Consider the following 8,635-nt stretch of genomic DNA (forward strand, 5'->3'; position numbering starts at 1 on the left):
AGAGGGGCCATTCATAATTGCCTGGTGTAAGCCCGCCTTTAGGATGCAAAGCAGAAGACAATGAAAACGCTACCCAGGCGAATTAGGGCAGCAGCACTTACCGGGCTAAATTAACCCGGCCTCTTTTCACAGCTCTCCCCTTTTCTTCTGAGAGGTTTCAGTCTGGTGACATCAAAGACAGGATTATGAAGGAAGATAAAAACTTGATCTAGTGTCCATGTTTGAAGTCATGAAAGTCCTTCTCGCCATGGCAAAATAACCCCTCTTCATAACACACGCACACAAAAACAGGGTCCAGGTGCAAAGGGGTTGGGGGCCGGCTGGTGACAGGAGGGAGGCTGTGAGAAGGCCCTGGCTTCCTGAGGTAGGAACAACCGAGGGGGAGAGCCTTGCCTTGCCTAATATGCTAATAGATTGTAGGCGTGCACTAGTTTTCATCTGCAAATTAACACTAAGTCCTTCCTCTTCGGACCCGTGATGTGAGACGGTTCTTTAATGATATTTTACGGAGGTTTTCCTGTCGCATCTACAAAGGCTACAACAGATTCTCCCGTAGTTATGTGACAGTGATCTGTGACTTCAACACAAATCTTTCCCTTTATGTTATTTGTGACTCAACTTCCTGTCTAGTAACAAACTATACTACTTGTATCCATTCTGTCCCAACGGACATGGAGCATGTGGGTTCACGTTAAAGTGATAAGAATCTCTGAAAACGTTTTTGTGGATGGACCAGTGGGAGGCTACTGCAACACGTTTGAAGGCATCATCACTTTGGGGGTTATGGAAGTTGTTTGGGATGACCACAAACCTTGGCCTTTCAATGAATATATATGCAGCTGTGTTTCCTGGCATCACAGTAAGGAAGATTTATTTTTAAACCTCTGCAAGCTACCAGCCCATGACTTTTAAAGTCTTTAGCTTTTAAGCACTAAATCAGCATTCAAGTGGCTGCTTAATCTCCCGAGGGCCAAAATGAAGAGCTGGGACCTAGATTATAACAGTCTGACTATTAGAAAATTCCAATAGCATCAAACCTAGTGAGATTTTGGCAAAAGCTATCTTTTCTTTTTCTTTCTTCATGTTTTGTAGACGCAAGCTAGAGAAATAAAACCTTTTTATTTATTTATTTTCCTGTAATTCTTCTCTCATCCATTCCGTCCTGACCACGGCCTTCCTTTCTCCACTCCCTCCAGTTCTCCCACTTCTCCTCCCCCTCAGATCCACTCCTCCATTTCCCTTCAGAAAAGAACAGACTTCCCAGGGATATCAACCAAACATGGCATAACAAGTGACAAAAAAGACTAGGCACCTCCCCTCATGCCCATAGGATGGAAAGGGGTCCCAAAAGTAGGCAAAGGAGTCAGAGACATCTCCTACACCTACTGGAGTGGTGTTCCCAAAGGAACACCAAGCTACACAACCGTAACATAACTGCAGAGGACCTACCTCAGACCCATGCAGGTTCTGTGACTGTGGCTTCAGTCTCTGTTAGCCCCAGTTGATTCTGTGGGTGGGGTCAAACAAAATGCTTTATGGTGGAGGTGCTATCAGGTACTAAAATTTTGTTTGATAGGCTTAACTGCTTAGGTTTCACAGTTATGGAAAGCTCTTGAGGCCTCTTGCATATTCATGCTCTTTGATTGTCATCCCATGGTGTCTGAATTATTGCTCATCAATAACTTATCATTGGTGTGTGTTTAAAGGTAGAAGGCAGCCAATCAATAGTAATCTTGCTATCCACTATGTTCTATTTTGAACAATGACTATCTTGTGGATGAAGTCTTAGCCTCCTCATATTTATTCAAGTTTATAGAGAAAGAAAATCTCCTCCTTACTTAAAGGGCAAGTCTTCATTTTGTGGTAGTTAGTATAGATCTCATCCAATGAGTTTATTGGGGTTACTTACAGAGCAGGGGTGAGGAGCTCGGAGCAAGAGCATGGTTGACTCTAAAACAGCCTCACTGAAAGGGTGACACCTGGCTTAGATGATAGCTTCCTAGTGGTTGTGTAGATGGGAACCCTTACTCATTCCAGCCTGATTACCTCTAGCCCTTCCTTGAGGCCATGCGCAATTAGGAAAGAACTGCATACAATTTGTTGAGGTGAGTAGCTGGAACCTCAGATGAGGGTCCCATAAACTTTCCCACCACTTTCACAAGGGAAGGTCAACAGTCACCAAACCCAGTTATGAAGGTGATTGTTGTGAAATATTATTTTAACTATGTAAAGATATGTTACATTTGTTTATGCTGCAGAATATTACTTTAACTGTGTAAAAGAAGGTTATATTTGTTTATGTTGCCTTTGTTAACTATGTAAAGATGTGTTACTTTTGTTTGTGCTCCATTTGTTTAATTACGTAAAGATGTGTTGCATTTGTTTCACCTTGCCTGCCTAAGGCTTCTGATTGGTCTAATAAAAAGCTGAATGGCTAATAGCTAGGCAGGAGAGGGATGGGGTAGAGTTGGCAGACAAAGAGAATAAGTTGGAGGAGAAACCTAGTCTCAAGAGAAAAGAGAGAAGAGAAAATAGAGGAAGAGGAGAAGAGAAGAGAATGAGGGAGAAAGAGAGGGACACTTTCATGGTCAGAAGCCAGCCAGCTGCCAGTCAGTCAGATAGGAGAAGCAGGAAAACAGGACTTACGAAAGAAAGGTAAAAATCCCCAAGGCAAAATGTAGTTAAAGAGAAACAGGTTAAATTAAGCTTAAAGAACTAGCTAGAAATGAGCTTAAGCTAGGCTGAGCATTTATGACTAAGAATAAGTCTCCATGTCTTGATTTGGGGGCTGGTGGCAGCACAAAAGAAAAAGCCCGCTATAGATGATAGTAGTCCAGCTCAGATCATATTCCTTTACAACAACAACAGCTAAATACCGATGGAATGGGAAGCATTCTATAAGAACTTCTTAGTCTCTTCCAAATGTCAGTATCATTGTTTAGAAAGAGAGGTAAGTGTGATGGAGAAAAAGAAACTAAAGTGGTATTACAACTAAAATCGATGCACATATATTGCTTTAAGTACATATTCTTTTATATTTTCAATGCCGTGCGTTGAATCTGGGCCCACATCAGGCTAGGATAGTGCTCTACCACTGAACTGTATCTCAGCTCAAGTATGTCTTTTTTTTTTGTTGTTTCTTTTATGTTTTCACTACATAGCCAGAGTAGTAGCTCAGCTCTTAGAGGTGTTACCTGACAGGTACAAGACTAGGAGTTGAATTCTCAGCAATGAAGAAAAAAAGAATTAGCTGAATAAAATGCAGGTAATTGGGGATTTGGACCAAGTATTATATGATATTAGAAAAACATCCAATCTCTTAGATACATCATGATAATGTTAATACTAAGTGTAGGCAGAAGTTTCTGTCATACCAGCAGCTCACAAATAAACACACTGAGGCTTATACTAATTACAAATACTTGACCAATAGCTCAGGATAATTACTAGTTAACTCTTACAATATAAATCAACCATTTCTGTTCATCTATGTATTACCATGTGGCTCATGCCTTTATCTGACCACCAGCATGTCTTGCTCCCTCGGTCTTGCCTGGTGATACCACTGGCTCTTCCCTTCTTCCTCCCAACATTCTTTGTAATGATAAGGCAAGCAGGCCTGCTTTTCATCCCACCCAGCTCCTGCACGGCTAGGTTTACACCCGAAATAATTACATGGAAACTGTATTCATTTAAACATTTCCTGGCCTATTATATCTAGCCTCTTCTTGGCTAACTCTCACGTCTTGCTTTAACCCATATCTAGTAATTTGTGTATCACCACGGGGTTGTGGCTTACCAGAAAGATTCTAACCTATGTCCATCTCGGGCCAGAGCTTCACGGCGTCTGCTTGACTCTGCTTTCTTCCTCCAAAAATTCTGTTCTGTCTACTCCACCTACCTAAGGGCTGGCCTATCAAAAGGCCAAGGCAGTTTCTTTATTAATCAATGAAAGTAACACATAGACAGATGACCCTCCTACATCAATTCTTAGTTTTACTGTCCTGCCTATACTTCCTGTCTGGCTACCAGCCAGTCAGCTTTCTATTAACAATAAGAGCAACATATATTTTTTACAGTGTACAGAATTACTCACAGTAGATTTATGATTATATAAAGGGACTATATGTATTTTTCTGTCCCTTTGTTTTAATTTTCTCTGTAATGGGGTCTTGCTATGAAGTCCAGGCTGTCTTTGAACTTGTGATCCCTTTGCCTTGGCCTCCTGAGTGTAGGGATTAAAAATGTGCACTAAAGAAATGCTCATCTTCCTAAGAGCCTGAACCATTATTTAAGAATGAAGGACCATGAAATTATAATAGACTAATACATACGTCCATATGTTGTGAACCATGTTAATGTCTGGGTACCATGTCTAGGTATCATGTCTAGGTACCATGGGTATGAAGTCTGAGTGGTGGAGCTACAGTTGCCCTCTATACTGTTCTTCCAATACTTATATCTCAGTATGTTTAATTCTTTTCATAGGTAAGAAGTCTCAGAGACTTCATGTCAAAATTTCACATCACAGAATGTCTCTGTTTTGCCATGGAAAGGTTTGAGTTCTAGAAAGCATTCTTGTCTAGTGATGAATTGTCTTTCCCCTTCAAAGAGACAGAACTCAGTGACTAGTTTTCAGGGTAGGGCCCCAAGCATAAGTTTCAGAAAGGGACCTTTTTGCCTTTTCTAATTGTAAATTAATCAGCTCTGCAGTGGAGTGAAGCTTCTCTTCTTTCCTAACCAACCCCCCTCTTTGGTGTTTATGCCCGGGGCAAGAATGAGGCATTTTTATAAAACTCAGAAACTCTTGCAGAAGATGCTATGGTTGCTTAGCTGGGAGTGATGAACAGGGCTCTGGTGTGATGTTCTTTCAAGGATGATTACTACTTTTCTAGTGGCTGAATGGGGCATAGTGTGACATCAAGGTTAAGGGGAAAGGCTCTGCAGTTAGACAGCATGGATGCAACAAAAGGTTTAATCACTTTGTGAAATGAAAGCCTGTAAGCCCAGGTAAGGTTAGGCCCTACCTTAGAGGTGTATGAGAACAGAGTGGTAAGTAATGCTCACAACATCAATGGTGCTTTCCAGTATAGAATAAATGCCAAACGGCATTATTATAACAGTTCTTACTCACTTAGGGGAAGTGAATCCATACGGGGTTTTCAGAGCATCAACAGCCAGGAAGTCAATTAGGGCCACCCAGCAACTTTAATCAAAACTATTGTAATTTATCTATTTCCATGAACTTCTTAGACAGTCTTTCAGCACAGACCTGTACCACCTGTCCTTTAACATCCTGGATGCTGGAGTCACAACATGAAGAGAACTAGGATCCACATCCCTAGGGTAAGAACCACATCCCCAGGGTAAGAACCACATCCCTAGGGTACCAAACACTGGTGCTCTGTTTCACAAGAATGGTGTCTGCAGAGTGGGTTTCTTGCCTCTTTTAGTTAGAACTATTTTAGCCATTTCCCCCAGAAGGTACCAAGATATAAAATCATTGCTAATTAATTGATTACCAGAAAATAAACCTTTCTTAATTTTAATTTCTTTCTTTCATTTATTCTATTCATTGTTTACATCATCTATCTTGATCCCATTAATTTCCCTATCCCTTTGCACCTGCTCTCCTCCCTTGCACTCCCCCAAAAATAAGACAAAATTTAAGAGAAAAAAAAGAGGGAAAAAGTAAAAAAAATCTCACCATGGATGCTGCAATGTGGCACTTGCAAACACTGCATCACACAGTAAACCCCTTTGTTCATGTATCTTTACTTGCAGGTGTTCACTGCAAAGTCATTGGTCTGGTTCAAAGCCTCTGGCTTCTGCTACACTATTGATGCCAAGCCCTCACTGGGACTCTTCTCGGATATCATGTTGTTGCCCTGTGTAGTGGAGATCCTGCAGCTTTGGGTCTGTGGGTCGCCTCTTTTCACGCGCTCCAGCAGCTCATAGATGGGCTAGGTGTTGGGTGGGCCAAGTCATAACCCAGGATCTGGGCCTAGGCAGCTGTAGGGTTGGTCTGTCAGCCAGTCCTCCCCTGTCCTCATCACCAGATGAGAGCCCCAGCATTGCTGCAGCTAATTCACCTCTTGTCCCAATGAGTGGAGGGTGGTGGCAATGAGGGAGGGGTGGGGCTGCTTCTCCTGCTTTCATGTCCTCAGGGTCATCCCTCTCACACCTAAACCATTAGGGCCAGCTCTGTTGCGTTGCCCAGAGGAGGTACACGGGCCACACTCTTCTGAGCGCTGCAGCTAGTGAGGGGTAGGGACAGCCTTCCCACTCTTATGACCCCAGGGTAAGCTCCTCCACCTGTCTCAGGCATTGATGGGCAGAAGGTAGGGGTAGGAGGAAGGGTAGGGCATCTCTCCTCTGCCCACACTTCCACATATTGATAAATAATGGGGAAACTCTCCTTTGCTCATGAAATCGGGGCTGGGTCACCCTCACCTCAGACCTGGCAGCTCTGCTGTGCTGCCTAGACAAGGGGCAGGCTCGTTTCTTGAGGGCTACAGCTAGTAAGGGGGAGGATCAGCTCACAGTGAGGGGCGAGGGGTGAGGATGTAAAGTTTCTTGATTTAGGGCTTCTTTCAAGTACTTTGGCATTTTCCTATTAGCAAATGCGGCATTTTATGATGTTATTTTACTGGTCATGCATCAAACACTTAATCATGCTACTTAAACTTCTATAGTTGATATATCTTTTTAATTAATTCTTTGACAATATATATATAGAATGTATTTTGAGCATATCAACCCCCATTCTCTTCCTAACTCCTCCAGACCCCCTTTACTACACGCTCCCCACTCCCCAGCTCCATGGTTTCTTTTCATTTTGCATCAAGATCAGTCAGTGCTGTCCTAATGTAGATGGGTGTGGGATCTCTCACTTCAGCACGGGCATCCTAACAGGTGCCCCGAGTGTGATATGCAGCACTTCATATATTGGGCATGGCGGTGTATGCCTGTGATCCCAGCACTGAGAAGGCGAAAGCAGGAGGATCAGAAGTTCAAGGCCATCACTGGTTACACGGAACATTCTAAGTAAACCTGGGATACATAAACTCCTGTCTCAACATCAAATTAAAAAGACATATCACTAGTTTTATGTTATATGATGTGTTATATTATGTTACCTAAATACAACTCACTTTTGTCTGCCTTTCATACTCTAATTAGAAGTATGCTGGAAACTCCTCTATCCCAAGGAAAGAAATCAAAATTATAGCAGGCCTCTGCTCCTCTGCTGGTTAGGGTTTTTTTTTTGTTGTTTTTTTTTTTTGTTTTGTATTTTTTTTTTTTTTTTTTTTTTTTTTTTTTTGTCAAAGGCCTCTGCTGGTTTTGTGGAACAATTTTTGAATACTGATTGAGGATGAAGAGATCAGCAATTGTGTGTGATGCCCTCCTTGGGTTGGGGTCTTTGGTTCTAATCCAGTGAGCAGTGTTCCTCCAGTAGTAAGCAGTGTTCCCTCCTGTTCTCTGCTTCAGTTCCTGCCTCTAGGTTCCTGCCCTGCTTGAGTTCCTGCCTTGTGATGTATTATGACCTGGGAGTTGTAAGGTGAACCTTTTCCTTCCCTAAATTGGTTTTGGCCCATTTTTATCACAGAAATGAAAAAAAGGATAGATTTTTATTATCTAATAATTCTGGTTATGAATTCATACTTGGTTAAAAGTGGATTAGACAATGCCTACAAATGTTTTGAACTTTATTTTTGAGAATGTTCTTGCTCATCTTGCGTTATAAGAACTTTTATCAGACTATATTAGGAAGTCTTGAGTTTCTAAGAAAGATGACCTAGGGCAATTTCCCTTCATCTAAGCAACTGCATGGTAAAAGTCTTAAGTCTAATGAGAGGTTTTTATTTATAGAAGACAACCAAGCCATGCAGTAAGATGTTTGGATAGCGAATCTTGGTCTATATATCTCTACTAGACTTCCCCAAAATAAAGAACTTTAAAAAATCTAGCCATGTGTGGTGGGGTACATCTTTAATCAGCCCTTGGGAAGGCCAGAGACAGATGGGTTGCTGTGAGTTTGAGGCCAGCCTGCCTATATAGCACGTTCCAGGCCAGCCAGAGCTATACAGTCAGACCCATCTAAGAAAAGGAAGGAAGGAAGAAGGGAAGAGAAAAGGAAAGAAAGAGAAGAAACTCTGATAACTCAAACCTGAAACTCTCCCCAGCCTCTCCCCAGCATTTTGGGAGTGATGAGTTTCATCACTTTCATTGTCCTGCAACTACAACTGCACCCTGCAAAGTATTGCAAGACTGCTGAGCTGTATCAACAGTTGAGTTTCTTAGTGATACACCTTCATGTTGTTGTCAGTGGAGGGTTGATGTGTGCCACTTCTGAGAACGTATTTGAGGAGATAATGGAAAGTCAAAAGAAGAAAATCAGTAATGCTGACCACAGTTTCAACTGCATAATTGTTCTCTCCTTCCTCCCTTCTGGCTTCTTCCCTGTCCCCTTCCCTCTCTCTCCCTCTCCCTCTCCCTCTCCCTCTCCCTCCCCCCCCTCTCTCTCTCTCTCTCTCTCTCTCTCTCTTCCTCTTTCTTCTTCCTTCCCTTCTTTTTTCCTCTTCCTCTTTGTCCTCCTCCACCAGCAACTCCTCCTCCTTTCCCTTCCTCTCCT

The sequence above is a fragment of the Arvicola amphibius genome, chromosome 1, assembly GCF_903992535.2.
Source record: "Arvicola amphibius chromosome 1, mArvAmp1.2, whole genome shotgun sequence".
Classification (NCBI taxonomy): Eukaryota; Metazoa; Chordata; class Mammalia; order Rodentia; family Cricetidae; genus Arvicola; species Arvicola amphibius.